The sequence below is a fragment of the Orycteropus afer genome, unplaced genomic scaffold, assembly GCF_000298275.1.
Source record: "Orycteropus afer afer isolate SDZICR_OR568_19922 unplaced genomic scaffold, OryAfe1.0 scaffold00072, whole genome shotgun sequence".
NCBI lineage: Eukaryota > Metazoa > Chordata > Mammalia > Tubulidentata > Orycteropodidae > Orycteropus > Orycteropus afer.
In genome coordinates this window covers 3,855,992-3,875,676 of record NW_006921659.1, presented here as the reverse complement: position 1 = coordinate 3,875,676, position 19,685 = coordinate 3,855,992, and positions in this window count along the sequence as shown.

Here is a 19,685-nt window from a genome sequence, read left to right as displayed (position 1 = left end):
AATTAGAGACTGCTCTGTGCTCCACAACCAGAGCTCTCTTTTTCCTCTGTCACTTTTGGCAAGGCTTTTGATCTTTCTGGGCCTCAGAGTCTTTATTTTTAACATGAGGAGAGTTAGACTAGATTTCTATCAATAAAATTTCTGCTGGATCTGAAATTCTTAATTATTTTGACCAAGTATATTAAAAGATGAAATAAACTTTAAAAAACAAAACAAAACAATATACGGAAAACAAAAGTCCTCACAACTGGGCCAATAAGCCGCATCATGATGAATGGAGAAAAAATTGAAGTTGTCAAAGATTTATATTAATTGGTTCTACAATCAACACTAATGGAAGCAGCAGTCAAGACATCAGATGACATATTGTGCTAGGCAAGTCTGCTACAAAAGACCTGTTTAAAGTGGTGAAGAGCAAAAATACCTCTTTGAAGACTAAGGTGAGCCCAACCCAAGCTATGGTGTGTTCAGTCGCCTCATATGCATGTGAAATCTGGACAAGGAATAATAAGTAGGACAGGAGAAGAATTGATGCTTTTGAGTTGTGGTGTTGGCGAAGAATAATGAAAGTATCATGGACTGCCAGAAGAACTAACAAATCGGTCCTGGAGGAAGTGCAGCCGGATTGCTCCTTGGAAGCAAGAATGGCCACACTTTGTCTCACCTACTTAGGTCATGTTGTCAGAACAGACCATTCCCTGGAGAAGGATGTCATGCTTGGTAAAGTGGAGCGTAAACGAAAAAGGGGAAGGCCTTCGACAAGATGGATTGACACAGTGACTACAACAGTGGGCTGGCGCGGGACTGGGCAGTGTTTCGTTCTATTATACGTAGGATCACCGTGAGTTGGAGCCAACTCAACAGCACCTAACAGCAACACTCTATGATAAATCTTAATAACTAGAAGAACATTCCCTTCTCTTGGTTCTTTTCCATAAAGGTCTTAGAATTTTTTATTTTGTCATTATCTCTTAGGTGTGTCTCTTAAATGCACCACTCAAGAGACGGAGAGTTGCAGATTGGATAAGAAAACACAACCCATCCTTTGATTTTTAGTCTGTTTTTGTCATTATCTCTTAGGTTCTTATGGATTCTGGCACTATTGTATGAATATATGTTTTTAAATGACATTTTCTAGATAAACTATCTTGGATTTTCTACATTGGTAATCATATTGACTGCAAATAACAGTTTTGTTTCTTTTTTTAAAATCGTAGACCTCTCTCTGTCTTTCTCTCTCACTGCTTTGGCATGATCTCCAGTTCACTCCTGAACTGGGCATTGGGCATCCTTGTAATTGTCACCGAGAGTCAGAATCTACTCGATAGCAATGGGTTTGGGTTTTTTTATTTTGTTAATTGTGTCTGAAGTGGACTTTTATTCATAGAATTAAATATTTTTAGTTGCTTGTTTTACATAGCAGGTCAATCTATGAAAGTTGTAATTTTTAAAATGTAGCTTTTCTTAAGCCTTTGAGTTTAACTTAGAAGTATTACTAGATCAATAAGGTTGGGCAATCTACTTCCGTAGTGATACCACCTCGGAAACCCAAGGAGGGTTCGCTATGAGTCGGATCTGACTCAACAGCACATAACAACAAGAACAACATTTTTTGATATAATAATTTTTACATGAAAATAAGGACTTGAGTTTTTTTCTTTGATTAATGTTTGGTTAACTTCTAAGCCTCACAGATTAAATTCTGATTAAGCATGTAATAGCACTTATAAATTTCTTATACATTGCAAACTCCATTTTTCAATTTACTGTATCATATTTTCTCAAATGCTTTAAATAATTATCAAGGCTAACTTAAAATTGTTATAAGTAACATCTTCCTAAGTAATCAAGAGACTTTTCTAAAGCTAATAAATTTAGACTTACGTATTTAATAAATCTGATTTCACTAATCATTTCAGACATTCTTAAAACCCAGCTCCCACTCACTACTTGGACTTGAATTTTCTCTGTTTTGAGCACTTGGGCATTTCTCTTGCTTGCTTATGAGCTTAGCAATATATTTTCAAATGATACATATTACCCAGTATGTCTGTGTTTAAGTTGAGGGAAACTTTTCCATTTCATAATGGCTCATCATTTTTATCAGAACTTTTCATTTTTTTTGTTATCTTTCATTCTATGTAATTTTATACATTGCTTAAATATAAACACCTATTGAAATAATAAAAAATTACATATTTTAATTCTCAAATCTTTATTTAATGGTTGTCTAGGTAAGAAGAAAAGAGTGTTCATAAGAGTATTCACTGTAAAGATAAAACTGCAATTGTTAAGTTTAGAGGTTTCAAACTCAAGAATTGGGGAAAAAGCTTCAGTAACAGTTCAGGATGTTTGTAAGTTCACCCTCCCTTTTAGTAGAATTTTAGCACTGGAAGAAAACTTCGAGATTACTTAAGTAAACACTTTTTTTAAAAACAGTAAGTAAGTTCCAGAGAGGCTAAGCTTCTGATTAAAACAAGGTCATAGACTAGTTAGAACCCAGTGTTATCATCACTATACCAGTGAATCCAAATGTAATGCCCAAGCAATGTGTAGTAGTGTCTGAAAGTTGCCTCTAACACCAGGTTTTATTTTAGCAAAGAAAATAGTAATGCTCTATGCTTTCCCATTTTATATTGAGCCTAACTGCATTTTCTTTTATTCCTCTGTTCAAAAAGGGACACATGATTGATGACTGTGAGACCTTGTGATATGGTCTTCTCTTTTTGTTTCTTTTTTCCAGCCTTTATTCATTTAGACCATAAAAGAGGCAATTTCTGGTTTTGCTCCAAATAATTTTGTGCAAATTGTTTACATTCTCTTCCTCAGTTTTACTGCCTTTTCTGTGAACCCTCCTTATTTCACGAATTATTGTGTGAATGAGAAAATGTTACAAAAACCAAACTCACTGTCATCAAGTCAATTCCAACTCATAGCGGCTCCCTTTGGTTTCTGAGGCAGTAGTCTTTACAGAAGTAGATTGCCCAGTTTTCCTTCCATGGAGTGGCTGGTGGGTTTGAACCCCCAGCCTTCTGCTTAGCAGTCAAATGCCTTAGGCACCATGCCGCCAGAGTTCCTTGAGAAAATGTTATACTCACTGCCGTCAAGTTGGATCTGACTCATAGCGACCCCTCTTTGGATTTCTAAGGCAGTATCTCTACAGAAGTAGATTGCCCGATCTTCCTTCCCAGGAGTGGCGGGTATATTTGAACCGCCAGCCTTCTCGTCAGCACTCAAATGCCTTAGGCACTACACCACCAGAGCTCCTTAGAAAATGTTACAGCACTTACCAAATGATTTGCCCATACCACGATTTTATTAGATATTTTTGAAGGTACATTAACTTTACAATTTTTATGTACCATTTAGTCAAATATACCAGAGTGATTATTAACTAAATCAAGTGTAGCCCAATGACATGTACGCTAGAATCTTTAACACTTTTTTCTACAAAACAGCCCCTTTGTTTCTCTTCCTGTACTCTCTCCCACACTAGAGATACAATTTTCCATGTATGCAGCAATAACATTTTAGACTAATTGCTGTGTTATTTGTATTACCAGTTGTTATTTCCTGTTATTGATTATATCTCCTAATATTTCAATAATCATCTCTTATGCTGCTTTAAAGAATCTGTATTTAGACATTACTTGGAGTCTGTTCTGTAGAATGTAATCTCTCAAGCGGAGCCTCAAAAAAGGTTTCTACACATGCTTTATCCCTGTTTTGGAGATTCACAACAATAGTAACATATTAAACGTACCAATAAGACTTACAGGTAAAGAAATTGATTTTGTTTTATCTGCCTGGCAATCTATTTAATTTGAGAAGTAACTTCACTTAACATCCTATAAAACTAGAATTCCCTAGGATACATTTTGGTAAATATTAATAGTATGAGTATTTAGTAGGTTATAAATCTATAATCATTAAATATTAGAATAATAATATTTTTTTCTCTTTATTTTTTTAAGTTATGTTCATAATTTATTTTCTTTTTTTGCAGTATGGGATCACCTCCCTTCCCAACTATCCCCTTCCTCTGTCTGAAAGTTTTTATTTATTTATTCATTTCAACTAATCTTTATTGAGCCACTAGGGAACACGTACTGGAATTACAAAGATAAATAAAATGCAGTTCCAGCTCTTAAAGACCTCACACACTGTTTTGATGGGACAGAGGAACCAGCTTATAGGGAATACCCCCTTCCATCTTTGTGTAATTATAAAGATCCCTGATCACCACTTTGCACTTACATACTTAATAGCATGAGAAAAAATGTTCTCAATGTGTACTTTTATAAAGATTTCATTCACTGAATGGAAAATGCCAAAGATTGTAAGTTGCAAGTTTATGTACCACACACACAAAAAAAAAGCTGCTAAACATAATTTAAGAGTGCTTCCTGCTTTCAGAGATGGTGTTTAAAAACATACACATTACATCCAATAGTCAGTGTTTAACTATTAGATATTTTGTTATTTCATGTACTTCTACTATGTTACTTAAATTGAATGCAATAAACATGTACTGTACAAATAGAGACTAGTTGCCGTCAAGTCATCCCTGGTCATGGTGACCCCATGTATGTCAGAGCAGTGCTATGCTCCATAGGGTTTTTAATGACTGATTTTCAGAAGTTAGATCTTTAGGACTGTCTGGCAAGGCTCCTCTGAATGGACTCAAACCATCAACCTTCAATTAGCAGCTACGTGCATTAACCTTTTGTACCACCCAGCAACTCTTACTATATGAATAAACCAAAACCAAATTCACTGCCATCAAGTAGATTCCAACTCATAGCAACTCCCACTGGGTTTCCAAGGCTGTAAATCTTTACAGAAGTAAATTGCACCATCTTTCTTTAGCGGAGCAGCTGGTGAGTTTGAAGCACTGACCTTCTGATTAGCAGCCAAATGCCTTATCCACTATGCCACCACAGCTCCTGCCACATGAATACTATGTAATATAAACCTACTGCCATTGAGTCAATTCAGACTCATAGTGACCCCCATTGGATTTCCAAGGCTGTAAATCTTTATGGAAATAAATTACCTCATCTTCCTCTCAAGGAGGAGCTGGTGAGTTTGAACTACTGACCTGGTTAGCAGCCAAATGCCTTACTCATTATGCCACCAGAGCTTCTTTACCATGTAATATATCTAGTGGATAATAGACTAATAAATAAGATGTAGCTCCTGCTCTCAAGGAACTACAAACCAGAAAACCAAATTCACTGCAATTGAGTCAATTCCAACTCATACAGACCCTCATTGGGTTTCCAAGGCTATACATCTTTGCAGAAGCAGACTGCCTCATCTTGCTTCTGCTGGTGGGTTCAGAACCACCACCCTTTATGGTTAGCAGCCAAATGCCTTAACTACTACACCACCAGAGCTCCTTGAAGGAACTATAGAGAAAGGTACACATTTGCAGACACACCTAAAGTGAAACTATATTTGATAAAAGCAGCTAAATTGAAGACATTGTTATTAATGCATTAAAAAATAACACTGCAGTAATGGCAGTTGATAGGTTTGTAAAAGTTATAAATTACCAACTTCAAAAAGCATTTGCCATTAATTTTCAATTCTTTCATTATTAGAAGAAGTTTGGGGAGTTAGTAAAGATAGTAGGTACAAGTGGAAGGAAACATCTATTGTTGGTATAGTATATCTGTCTATATTTTTTTAAAGGAGAGAATAGAGTTTCTTTAAGATTGTCATTTTTAAAGTTTTTTATGTTTTTCTCCAAACGTTTGGATTTATGATTTCCAAAGTAGGTCTGTTTGAAAGAGAAAGCAATTCTGGTGGTAATTATGTTTATTTTCTTTGGAAATTTTACACTTTATATTATGCTTACCCAGCATGTATGCGTGGATTATGCAAGGTAAAAATGTTAACCTTAAACTGGCATCTGTCTGCTATCAGTAGTTATATTAGTTGGCCCTTTCACTGTCAGTATGTGCACTCAGGGAATACAAACTTAATTTAACTTTGGCTTAAATAAATAGCATTATGAAAATAAACCTGTTAATTTTTTTTTTTTAATGTGAGGCCAATTATAGAGAAAAATTGTATTATTTATGATTTATGGAAAACAGTCCAGAACCAGAAAGGGCATCACATTTGGAGTCTGGAGACCTGAATTTGAATTCTACTTTTACAATGTATTAGACATCTGATATTAGGCAAATCATTAAACCTTTTTTGCCTCAGTTTCCATGTGTATTAAAAAAAAAAAAAAAAGACTATAATAATAGTAATACCACTTTTTAAGGTTAAGACTAAATTTGACATGAAAAGGCTTTATAAATTATAATACTTTTCAAATATTATTTGAAAATATTTCAGCTAATCTGTATGATCTTGCCTCTTAATACAGATAGAAAACATATTGTATAAGACTACATACATGGGAATTCTGCAGTTTCTGTCTATATTCATATGAGCTTTATTTTAAAAAGGAAATATAAATTGGTTGTAGGTATTTTCTAGAATTCCATTTCCTCACTATTTAGCATTTTAGAAATAATTTCATTAGTGGTGTTATGCACACATTGATATATATGTTATTCTATGAATCTGTTGTAGCTGTTAGGTGCTGTCGAATCAATTCCGAGTCATAGCAATGCTATGTACAATTGAACAAAAGACTGCTGGGTCCTGCTCTGTCTTCACAATCATTGCTATGTGTGAGCCCATTGTTGCAACCACTGTGTCAATCTTATCTTGTTAAGGGTCCTCCTCTTTTTCACTGATCCTTTCCTTTACCAAGCATGATGTCCTTCTCCAGGGACTGGTCCTTCCTGATAACATGACCAAAGTGTGTAAGACAAAGTGTTGCCATCTTGGCTCCTAAGGAGCATTCTGGCTATACTTCTTCCAAGACAGATTTATTCAGTCTTCTGGCAGCCCATGGTATATTCAGTATTCTTCACTAATACCATAATTCAAATGCATCAGTTCTTCTTCAATCTTCCTCATCGTTCAGCTTTTGCATACATATGAGGTGACTGAAACACCATGGCTTGGGTCAGGTCCACTTTACTTCTCAGGGTGACATCTTTGCTTTTTAACACTTTCAGGAGGTCTTTTGCAGCAAATTTGCTGAATGCAGTATGTCATTTGATTTCTTGACTGCTGCAATCTACTTCCATAGTGATACAGCCTCGGAAACCCAAGCAAGGGGTGCTTTGAGTCGGGTCGGACTCAACAGCACATAACAACAACAGCTTCCACAGGCATTGATTGTAGATCCAAGTAAAATGAAATCCTTGACTACTTCAGTCTTTTCTCTGTTTATCATAATGTTCCTTATTATATTTGTGAGGATTTTTGTTTTCTTTATGTTATGGTGTAATCCATACTGAAGATTGTAGTCCTTGTCTTCAAGCCCTCTTTACTTTAAGCAAACTAAGTTGTGTCATCTTCATATCACAGATGTTGTTAATGAATCTTCTTCCCTCCTGATTCCATGTTCTTCATGTAGTCTAGCTTCTTAGGCTCTTTGTTCAGCATATAGATTGAGTAAGTATACAGGGTAAAAGGATGCAACCCTGATGCACACCTTTCCTGATTTTTAAACCACTCAGTATACCTATGTGGTAAGATACTAACTTTGTTAAAGTAATAAAACACTGATTATATATATATACTAAAATATTAATTATAGTTATCTCAGATTGGTAGAATTTGTAGTGATTTTTCTTTTTTAATGTTCCATGTAATTCTTCATATTCCTGATACATGTGTAGAACAAAATATCTAGCACACACTCTGGCTACAGTTTTAGCATCTAGTTTTGTAAGCTTTGTTCTAAATGTCAAAGACAATTTTGATTCTAGAAATTTTATTTATTTATTGTGCTTGGGGTACAGATTTACATAGCAGATTTGTTTTATATTCAACAGTTCATGCACATTTGATTTCATGGCCCCCATTACCATCCCTAACCGTAAAAAATCCCCTCCTCTCCCTGTGACGGCCCTCTCCCTGTGCCCTTCTTTTCTATGCATTCCTGTCTGTCCAGCTTTCCCTCTGTGTGAATGCTGCCCCTCTGATATCTCATGGCTGATTGATCTAAGGAGTGCATCTCCCTAGGTGGGTGGGTACATTTCCTGGGAGGGGAGAGGGGTTCTGCATGTAGGTCTTTCTGTTGTTGGGCTGAGAACCAATCCAAGGAAGTGAGTCCATTTCTAGGCCCGAACGGTAACCCGGGGCTATAGTCTCAGGGGTTCAACCAGTCTCTATGTGACCAGCAGTTCTGGTCATTTTCATGTTTTTGAATTTTGTTCCACATTTTGCCTCCCACTCTATCCAGGGTCTCCAGTTTTGATCCCTTTCCGAGCAGTTGGTATTGGTCACCGGGCACCATCTAGTTCTTCTGGTCTCAGTGTTATGAAGGCTGAGGTCCTCATGGTCCGTCTTATCCTTGAACTAATTGTTCCCAGATGCCTTCAATTTTCTTCACTCTTCTTTGCTCCAGACGGAGGAGACCCAAAGTTGCATCTTATATAGCTGCTCAAAAGCTTTTAATATCCCAGTCACTACTTAGCAAAGTTGGGTGTAGAACAAGACCTTTATATACTATGTTCTGGGAGCTGTGATGGCGTAGTGCCTAAGGCATTTGACTGCTAACCAGAAGCCTGGCAGTTCAAACCCACCAACCACTCCTCGATAGGAAAATTGGGCAATCTACTTCCACAGAGATGCTGCCTTGGAAACCCAAGGAGGGTTTGCTATGAGTCAAATTGACTGGATGGCAGTGAGTTTAGTTTTTGGTTTTTATGTTGTACCAATAGAGTATGATGTCCCATGAGACTGTGGTACTGAGTCCGCAGGCCCAGTGATCTCTCTCTCAAGGTGTTTGGTTGTCTCTAAGAAGCTACTCCCAACCCTATCTTCTGTTGCTTCTGTAATGTATGAGTCTAATTTTGTAGCACAAGTACATATGTAAGATTATCTTCAGCCAAATCTATCCTTGGTCTAGGGTAAATTCCTGCTCGCCTACCCCCACCTGATCTTCTCACCTGTCTATGCATTTACCCGTAATCTAGTTTTTGGTGCCAATGGTAAAACAGTTTTGTGCATGTAATATTTGCCTCTGTTGTCTGTATCTTTTGTGCATGTTTCTGTGTCTTTCCTTTCCCTGATGTCACCATGCTGGTCACGTGATTTTTATTTTCTTCTGTAATTTCCAAATTTTGTGACGTGTAATCAGAAAAATTTTATTTGTCAAAGATCTCTCCAAATACTCTCTCTAGTCTATTGGGTAGCACAGTAAAATATCATGGATTTATGTATAGTGTGTAAGGGAGCCTGATGATGCAGTGGTTAAGCACTTGGCTGCTAACCAAAAAGGCCAACAGTTTGAACCCACAAGCCACACTGCAGCAGACAGAGGGCAGTCTGCTTTTATATAGATTTACAGCATTGGAAACCCAATGGGACAGTTCTACTATGCCCTATAGAGTTGCTATGAGTTGAAATCAACTCATCATCAGTGGGTTTGGTTTTTTAAATATATATATATATATATATATATATATATATATATATATATATATATATAATGTAAGTATAAGAAGTTGTAGACAGTATTCATGCACATGAGAAGAATATTTAGGATTGAACTTATAATTATGAATGCCTCTAGCTGTAGCTATTGGTTTTGCAGCCTTACAACCCAGGTACCTAATTGGACAATTGTCTTCTCTATCCTTTGGGCGCTCTGGAGGTGTAGTGCCTAAGGCACTTGACTGCTAACCAGAAGGCTAGCGGTTCAAACCCACCAACCACTCCTCGGAAGGAAGGTTGGGCAAACTACTTCTATAGCGATACTGCGTCGGAAACCCAAGGAGGGGTCGCTATGAGTCACAGACAATTTGATGGCACATAATAACATCATCTTTTGAAGGAGGGTAGTTTGCAACAGATAGGAAGTGTTTAATTGAAGAATAAGAGTTGGTCGTTTTAAAGGAGGCCAAAGCCATGTTAGCTAAGGCTAGTCTTGGTTAGACTGGTAAACGAGGCCAACTACCACAATGAAAGCAGGATTGAAAGGTCAACCCCACTTTTTGTGGGGCACCAAATTTGCAGTAGCTTAGAGCAAATTCAAAGCCCTGAGATGGTTAGACATTGCATTTGTTTCCCTTTGAGACTGTGAGCTCTTCCTCTTCCCATCTCCAGCATTTGGTAGACAGCCTGGCACATGCTAGGCACTTAGTAAATATTACTGAAATTGAGATGGAATGAAAACTGAAAATTATGCAGACTCCTAACATTAACTTTGCTGAAAAGTCATCTCGATATTAAATGAACTATGCAGACATTGTCACAGACAACCCCTATTTGGATGCAAGGGAAGTTCTTAGGAGCCGTAAAGAGCCTCTTAGGTTCCGCTATCATTGGATCTTTTCTGTGCTGCTTTTATATTAGCTACTAGGATTACTTTGGAAGGCCCTCAGTTCTTTCAACATTTGGCGCACTTATAAGTACATACATAAGTAAAGTATGTACATTGGAAACTGATGAACTAGAACATACAAGAGAAGGATGTGAAATACCAATTTTTACAGCTGCATTTCAAGTTAAATGTATTTTCATCAACTTAATTAAGCTTCCATCTCAGTTCATCAGGAAAATCAAGTTTTGTCCTTTTGCCCTCTGTGCTATTCAACAACATATGCTACTTCTCATGGTAAAAACTTAACATCTGTGCCAACAAGTCTAGTTTGGAGAAACAAGAAAGAAAGAGTTTATTGGTGTCTCTTTACAGATCAACCTGTCAACATCTCTGTCCATCAATAACTTACTTTACGCCTCAGAACAATTGTTCACTTTAGACGTGTAGGTCAAAAGTCAGTGTGGTTAAGTTTGCTAATTGGAATAGGGATTGGAACGATGAATTTGGAGCTCTGGATGGTGAGAAAAGCAATGTTATGACAAACTTAAATATTTGTGTTTCTTTTTCACAGAGTAACTCAGACTCTGTTGTCAATAACTAGAACCCTCTCTAGACTGAATGGGATAGAGTTTTTTCCTTTTACTTTATAATGAGATGGCTTTTCAGTAGGATTTATCTTGGAGCTCAGCATGGTGTTTAATTCATTTCAGTTTAGGAAGCATTCATTAAGTATGAATTAGGGCTGAAGTTACAAAAATTAATTAAGATACGATTTCTAACCTTAAGGTTTGCAGTTTAATGGAGGATACATGAATAGATTTATTTCAGTCTAACATATTAAATATACAGGTATGCAGAGAGGAGAGTTTATTAGCCCAGCTTCATGGAGCAAGGAAAGGGAAAGTTTGGGGGGAAAAAAAAGATTATCTATTAAACTATCTTGCATAATGGGAAAGGATATTCTAGATAGAACAATATGGACACCAGAAACATATCAAATGCCACTCACTAGGGGCAAGTAGATTAAGGTAGATAAAGAGCTACGTAGGAAAGAATAGGGCATGGAAACTCTCACACACCTGGCATTGGTGCTTGATCTTTATTCAGAAGGCAATGAAGAATTTTAAGCATTGAAGTTACATGGCTGGATTTTAATTTCAGTTACATCACTCTAGAGGCAATTAGAGGATAGTTTTAATGGGGGCAGGATTCAAACCAAAAAAAAAAAAAAGCGCCTCACTGCCATCAAGTCAATTCTGACTCATAGCAACCCCCATTAGGGTTCTGAGGGGTACATCTTTACAGTAGATTGCCCTGTCTTCCTTCCATGGAGTGGCTGGTGGGTTTGAACTGCCATCCTTCTGGTTAGCAGTCAAATGCCTTAGGCACTGTACCACCAGAGTTCATTGGGGGCAGGATTAGAGGTAGGGAAATCACTTCAGAAAACCCTTACAATAGTCTAGGCAATAAATGATGAGGACCTAGCACCGTTAGGGCAGTGGTAAAGATGGGAGAGTATAGGTGAATCAAGAGATAATTTTTGGTGTTCAAATCCTCAGGATATGGGGCTTGGAGAGTGGGATGGGATGATGGTACCATTAAGTAACATTAAGAATGCAAGAAGAAAGGGGGAAGATGATATGGTGAGTTTTGGGTATGGGTTTGAGATGAGTTTAAAACATTCAAGTGGATATGCACTCAGTTTTTAAACTCAAAAATAAGAGCTGGGCCTAGAACAGGCATTAGGTATAAAAATAGGATTTGTGCAAGAGTAGTGTAAAGTTACTATAAGTAAGTTAGTTATTGTGGGGGAAATCATCTTATGTATCATTTATGAATTACCTACTTGAAAACTGTAGGCTATGTTGTTGTTGTTGTTGTTGTTGTTGTTAGGTACCATCAAGTTGGCTCTGACTCACAGCGACCCTATATACAATAGAACAAAACACTGCCCAGTCCTGTGCCAGCCTCACAATACTTGCCATACATAAGCCCATCGTTCCAGTTACTGTATCAGTCCATCTCACTGAGAGCCTCCCCTTTTCATTGACCCTCCACTTTACCAAGCGTGATATCCTTCTTAAAGGAATGGTCCCTTCTGACAATGTGACCAAAGTAGGTGAGATGAAATCTGGCCATTCTCACTTCTCACAAGCATTCCAGTTGCACTTCTTCTAGAATAGATTTGTTAGTTCTTCTGGCAGTCTATGATACTTTCAGTATTCTTCGCCAATACCACAAATCAAAAGCATCAACTCGTCTTTGGTCTTCCTTGTTCATTGTCCAGCTCTCATATGCATATCAGGCAATTGAAAATACCATGGCTTGGGTTAAGCCCACCTTAGCCTTCAAGGAGACATCTTTGCTCTTCATCCCTTGACAGAGGTCTTTTGTAGAAGATTTTCCCAGTGCAACGCATCATCTGATGTCTTGACTGCTGCTTCCATTGGTGTTGATTGTGGGACAAAGTAATATGAAATCTTTAACAACTTCAGTCTTTTCTCCATTTATTGTGATGCTGCTTATTGGTCCAGTTGTGAGGATTTTGGTTTTCTTTATGTTGAGATGTAATCCATACTACAGACTGTAGTCTTTAATCTTCATCAGTAAGTGCTTCAAGTCATCCTCACTTTCAGCAAGCAAAGTTGTGTCATCTGCATATCACAGGTTGTTAATGAGTCTTCCTCCAATCCTGATGCCACGGTCTACTTCATATTGTCCAATTTCTCAGATTATTTGTTCTATATACAGATAGAATATGTATGGTGAAAGGATGCAACCCTGACGCACTCCCTTCCTGATTTTAAACCATGCAGTATCCCCTTTTTCTGTTTGAATGACCGCGTCCTGGTCTGTGTACAGGTTTCTGATGAGCACAATCAAGTGTTCTGGAATTCCCATTCTTCTCAATGTTATCCACACAATCGAATGCTTTTGCATAGTCAGTAAAACACAACTAAACATCTTTCTGGTATTTCCTTTCAGCCAAGATCCATCTGACATCAGCAGTGATATCCTTCATTCCATGTTCTCTTTTGAAACCAGCTTGCATTTCTGGAAGTTCTCTGTCAGTTTACTGCTGCAACAGTTTTTGAATTATCTTCAGCAAGAATTACTTGTGTGTGATATTAATGATATTGTTCAATAATTTCCACATTCTGTGGGACCACCTTTCTTTGGAATGGGTACAAATATGGATCTTTTCTAGTCAGCTGGCCAGGTAGCTGTCTTCTAGATTTCTTGGCATAGCCAAGTGAATGCCTCCAGCATGGAATCCATTTGTTGGAACATCTCAGTGGGTGTTCTATCAATTCCTGGAGCCTTGTTCTTTGCCAGTTCCTTCAGTGCAGCTTTGACTTCTTCTTTCAATACCATTGGTTCTTGATCATATGCTTGATCACCTCCTGAAATGGATGAACATCAACCAATTCTTTTTGGTACAGTGGCTGTGTGTTCCTTCCATCTTCTTTTGGTGTGTCCTGCATCATTTAATATTTTGTCCACAGAATCTTTCAATATTGCGACTCGAAGCTTGAATATTTTCTTCAGTTCTTTCAGCTTGAGAAATGCTGAGCATATTCTTGCCTTTTGGTTTTCTAACTCCAGGTCTTTGCACATTTCATTATAATAATTGACTTTGTCTTCTGAAGCTGCTGTTTGAAATCTTCCATTCAGCTCTTTTATCTTGTCATTTCTTCCATTTGCTTTAGCTACTCTTCATTCAAGGGCAAGTTTCAGAATCTCTTCTGATACCCATTTTGGTCTTTTCTTCTTTTCCTGTCTTTTTAATGACCTTTTGCTTTCTTCATTGATGATGTTGTTGATGTCATCCCACAGTTCCTCTGGTTTTCGGTCACTGGTGTTCACTGCATCAAATATATTCTTTAGATGGTCTCTAAATTCAGGAAGGATATAATCAAGGTCATATTTTGCCTCTCGTGGATTTGTTTTAATTGTCTTCAACTTGCATATGAGCAGGTTGTATATTGTCAGCTTGCATATGGTCTGTTCCACAGTCAGCTCCTGGCCTTGTTTTGGCTCAAGATACTAAGCTTCTCCATCGCCTCTTTCCACAGACGTAGTCAATCTGATTCCTGTGTACTCCATCTGGCAAAGTCCACATGTATAGCCACCATTTGTGTTGTTGAAAAAAGGTATTTGCAGTGAATAAGTTGTTGGTCTTGTAAAATTCTATCATGTGATCTCCAGTGTCATTTCTATCACCAAGGCCATATTTGCCAACTACTGGTGATTCTTCTTTGTTTCCAACTTCTGCATTCCAGTCACCACTGATAATCAATACATCTTAGTTGCATGTTCAGTCAATTTCAGACTGCAGAAGTTGATAAAAATCTTCATTTTCCTTGTCTTTAGTTTTGGTGGTTGGTGCGTAAATTTGAATAATAGTAGTATTAACCTGTCTTCCTTGTAGGTGTATGGATATTATCATATCACTGACAGCATTGTACTTCAGGATGGATCTTGAGACATTCTTTATGACAATGAATGCCATGCCATTCCTTTTCAATTTGTCATTCCTAGCATAGTAGGTCATATGGTTGTCTGATTCAGAATGACCAAAACCAGTCCATTTCAGCTCACTAATACCTAGGATATCAATCATTATGTGTTCCATTTCATTTTTTACAGCTTCCCATTTTCCTAGATTCATACTTTGTACATTCCATATTCTGATATTAATGGATGTTTGCAGCTATTTCTTCCCATTTTGAGTTGTCCCACATGAACAAATGGAGGTCCTGAAAGCTTTACTCCATTCATGTCATTAAGGTCCACTCTAGATAGTGCTGCGCTGTGAGAGGGACTCTGGGCACCTTTACTTCCTAAAAGTAGAAGGAAGCAGAAGTAGTTGTTGATATAACTGGCTTGTTCATATATCACACACTTCAATTAGGGAACTCCCTGTAGTGCTCATCTGATGCTCATTTTCACTGTAAAACAACTTTAATCCTTTAGCAATTTGTTTGGATGACATGTTTGCTATACAATGAACTTTGTAGTCTTATAAGATCCCAGAACAGCTATGGTCTGTAATTTCTGCAGTATTTATTCTACTTCTTGGAAAAGATGGGAAATGCATGTCTGAACTAGGAATCGGTTGTTTTTCTGGAAAATTAGAAAAATGCTAAAAGAATTTTCACTTGTGTTTTATTGGTATTATTGAGAACAGAGTAATTTTTCTTTAAAAGAGCCAGGGCACTCTGGATATAATAAAAATATTAAATTAGTGTGTTTGTGGCCTGTGAGTGAAAGAAGGAATGCCAACTGGGACTGGGACTGCTATTGTGAATTATCATCCTTGGCAGGACAAGTTTGCTTTTCTTCCTGTTATTTCTAAACAGTTAACCAGGGCCTGTGATGGACTTTGTCATCTATTTTTCTCAAATTCCCAGAGTGTTGCAGCATTTACATGGACTCTGGGGAAGGAGTGGACTGACCTTATTCAGTTTGTTTGCTTTTTAGAGACTGTGCTTTTTAATATTTCTTGTTGTTTTTGGTTGTCCTTGAGTTGGCTCTGATTCATGGCAACCTAATGTATAAAAGAACAAAATGTTGTCTGGTCCAATGCCATCTTCATGATCACTGATGTATTTAGAGGAATTATAAAAAATGGTTATTGTGATGAGAAAAATTAGATTTTTATAATTTCATTTGTTTTATAGTTTTCACTTTTAAAAATAAGTCAATACCTGTATGAAATTGTATATGGAATACATTTGAACACCGGAAATAGTCCCCCTCAAAAGTTTCTGATTCAGGATAGCTGGGTATATATTCCATTTACTGTATTTCAGGCATTCTAAGACATTTGTTCACATTAAAAATGTTTCTAACATAGGAATGTGTTTTATAATCATTACTGGCTGCACTGAAGTCAGATTCCTTCAGGGAGGATTAGCATTTGCCTCCACATTTGCGCTACTGCCAATCTGAGACCATTTTAAATTAACATTTGTTTCTTGAGGATTATTTGTTTGATCCACAGCGTGGATTCGGACTGCAGAGGCATGAATACAGTCTTAGGGTCTTGTGGGTAAAAGTTCCTCTACCCCAGGGCCCAGTGTAGACTTTCAAGTTTCTTTGCTGTCTCTTTCTGTGTGGTGGGTTTACTTCCCATTTACTGTAACACTGCATTTGTAGCCCTTCCGTTATTCCAGCCTTATATGGGAACACTCTTGTTTTGGGTGTTTTAGTTTGTGCTACATGAAAAAAAATAATGCATCTTATAGTACATAGTGGCTTAAATGTGATGAAAGACCCATTTGACACTTATGTAGGCACTTAGTTACCCGCTTTCTTCAGAACTAACTTACTGTTATTGCTGATACACTTCTAATAAGGTCAGTTTTTGTTACACATTTTCTTTGCTTATTCTTCACTAGTGATCTTTAAACTAATTTGAATAAGAATCACTTGGGGAATTGATTAAAACTATACATTTCTAGACCTTATCCCCAGATATTCTGTTTCAGTGGACCTGGGTTGAGGTATTTCATAAATACACTCAAAGTATCTCACTTGGGGAAAGATTGCATACTCTCTGAATAATATTTATGGCTTTAGCTGCTATCAGTATATATCGATGACCTCCAAAATCTTATCTTTAGTTCTTCTTAAATGCCGAACTCACTTATACAACTGATGTGTCCATGTTATAGGCAGAATACACTTTAATCCAGCTTAAACCAAAAACAAACCAAACTGTTGATTTTGAGTCTATTCTGACACATAATGACCTTGTGGGTCAGAGCAGAACTCCCCCATAGAGTTTCCAAGGGTGTGATCTTTATGGAAGCAGACTGCCACATCTTCTTCCTGTGGAGCAGGCTGGTAGGTCCAAACTGCCAACCTTTTGGTTAGCGGCTGAGCACTTAACCAATGCACCACCAGGGCTCCATTTTGCTCCTGGCTACTTGGATTCAAATCTCAGCCACTTAATAACTATGTGATCTTGGACAGTTTACTTAACTGAGAGATAATATAGAATGACCTTGACAAGTCAGTGGATAAATACATGCAGTTTTTTGACCACTGTCTGGCACATACCAAGCTCTAGCTAAGTGTCAGTTTTTGTTGTTGTTGTTGTGTTATTGTTGTCTCAGAAAGATCTCATACATGTCTACCCATTTTCTCACTTTTCTTTGCCTATCAGATTTTACTCATTCATTTTCATGTCTCAGTTTAAGGACTAGCTGCAACCTCCGCCCCAGGCTCTAGGTTGGATTCTCCTCCTCTGGGCTCCCATACCTGTTACTCATTGCCATCAAATAGATTCGGACTCATAGCATCCCTACAGCACAGAATAGAACTGCCCCATAGGGTTTCCAAGGCTGTAATGTTTACAGAAGTAGACTGCCACACCTTTCTCTCATGGAATGGCTGGTTGGTTCCAGATGCCAACCTTTCAGTTAACCAGGACTCCTTTCAGCACCTTAAATTTGGCATGTCTAAAACTGAGTTCATGGGAGAGGAAGTTTCTGGATAGAGTGGGAGAAAAAAAATGGAACAAAACTCAAAATCATAAAAGAAACCAGGCTTACTGCTCTGATAGAGACTGGTGAAGGAGACTAGGCTGTGGCCCCTCGTCACCCTTCCAGCTGGAATTGAACTCACTTCCATGGCTTACTTTTAGCCAAACCATAGACTGGCCTATGAGGTGAACAATTATACCAGGGAGATACAGTCCTTAGGATAATCAGCATCAGAAGGACAGCATTTGCACAGGGAGAAAGCTTAGAAGGCAGGAATACATCAGAAAGGACACAGGGAAAAGGTAAACACAGGGAGGAAGTGGGAAGAGAGCTGTTAGGTTGTGGGGATTGCAATCAGTGTCACAAAACAAAATGTGAACTGTTGAATGGGAACAAATTTGCTCTGTGAACTTTGGCCTAAATCACAATAAAAAATTAAAAATAAATAAATAAACCTGAATTCATTGTTTTCACATAACTTGCATCTTCTTTTATATTGTTTCTTATTTCCATTAATTATACCACTATCTATCTACTTGCCCACGTGAAAACATTGGGAGTCATTTCTGACACTCTCTCTCTCCCATTCACGTATCAGTTTGGTCCCTAAGCCTTTTGATTGCATCTTCTAAATGTATTTTATGTTCATCTCATCTACTCCAGTTATATTTCAGGCCCGTGTTTTTCCTTGTCTATATTATTTTGTTGTTGTTGTTGTTATGTGCCGTTGAATCGGCCCCGACTCATAGTGACCTCTCCTTGGGTTGCCGAGGCAGTATCACTATGGAAGTAGATTGCCCAGTCTTCCTTCTGTGAATTATTTTAGTAACTCTTAATTTGCCCTTCTGCCTACAGTGTCATCCCCCTTCAATCTATACATCTCATAGCTGTTGAAATACAAGTGTCAGGATGTGAACCTGATCATATTATTCTTCTTTCATCTCCAGTAACTCCCCACTGTGTAATCAGAGAAAATACAACCTTCTTAGTGTGATATACAAAGAGCTCTGGTGGTATAGTGGGTAAGGCATTTGGCTGCTAACCAGGTCAGCAGTTCAAACCCACCAGCTGCTTCATGGGTAGAAGAGGACGATCTACTTCCGTAAAGATTTGCAGTCTCAGAAACTCAATGGAGGTCACTAAGAATGAGAATCGACTAGATGGATGGCAGTGAGTTTGGTTTTTTTGAGCATGATAAAGTTCTTAGTGTTCTGTCTGTTACCACCAACATTTATTCACTGTGCTGCGCCCAAATTCACTAAGGTCTATCAGATCCCTCTATGATGATACACATTCTATTTCCAAAAACCAAAACCAAACCCATTGCTATCAAGTTGATTCAGACTCATAGTGACCCCTTAGGACAGGGTAGAACTGCCCCATAGGACTTCCAAGAGTGTAAATCTTCACGGACGCAGACTGCCTCATCTTTCTTCTGTGGAGCAGCTTGTTGGTTCAAACTAACGACTTTTTGGTTAACAGTCAAATGCTTTAACCACTATACCACCAAAGCTCCTATTCTATCTCCACTAATTGTATATTTCCAGACTTTGTCTTCCTTTTGAACCTCTTATTGTTTGTGTGTGTGTTTTTGTTTGGTCTCTATCATATCTTTTCCAAATGTGTGGTGAGCCTTGGTTAAACAACTTATATTTAAGAGTGAGACACTAAAAAAAAACTACTTGGGAGGCGGGGCAAGATGGCGGACTAGGCAGAAGGATTGCACAGACCCTCTTCAACAAAGAAAAGGGAAACCAATTAACACAGACACAGAAGATAATCTT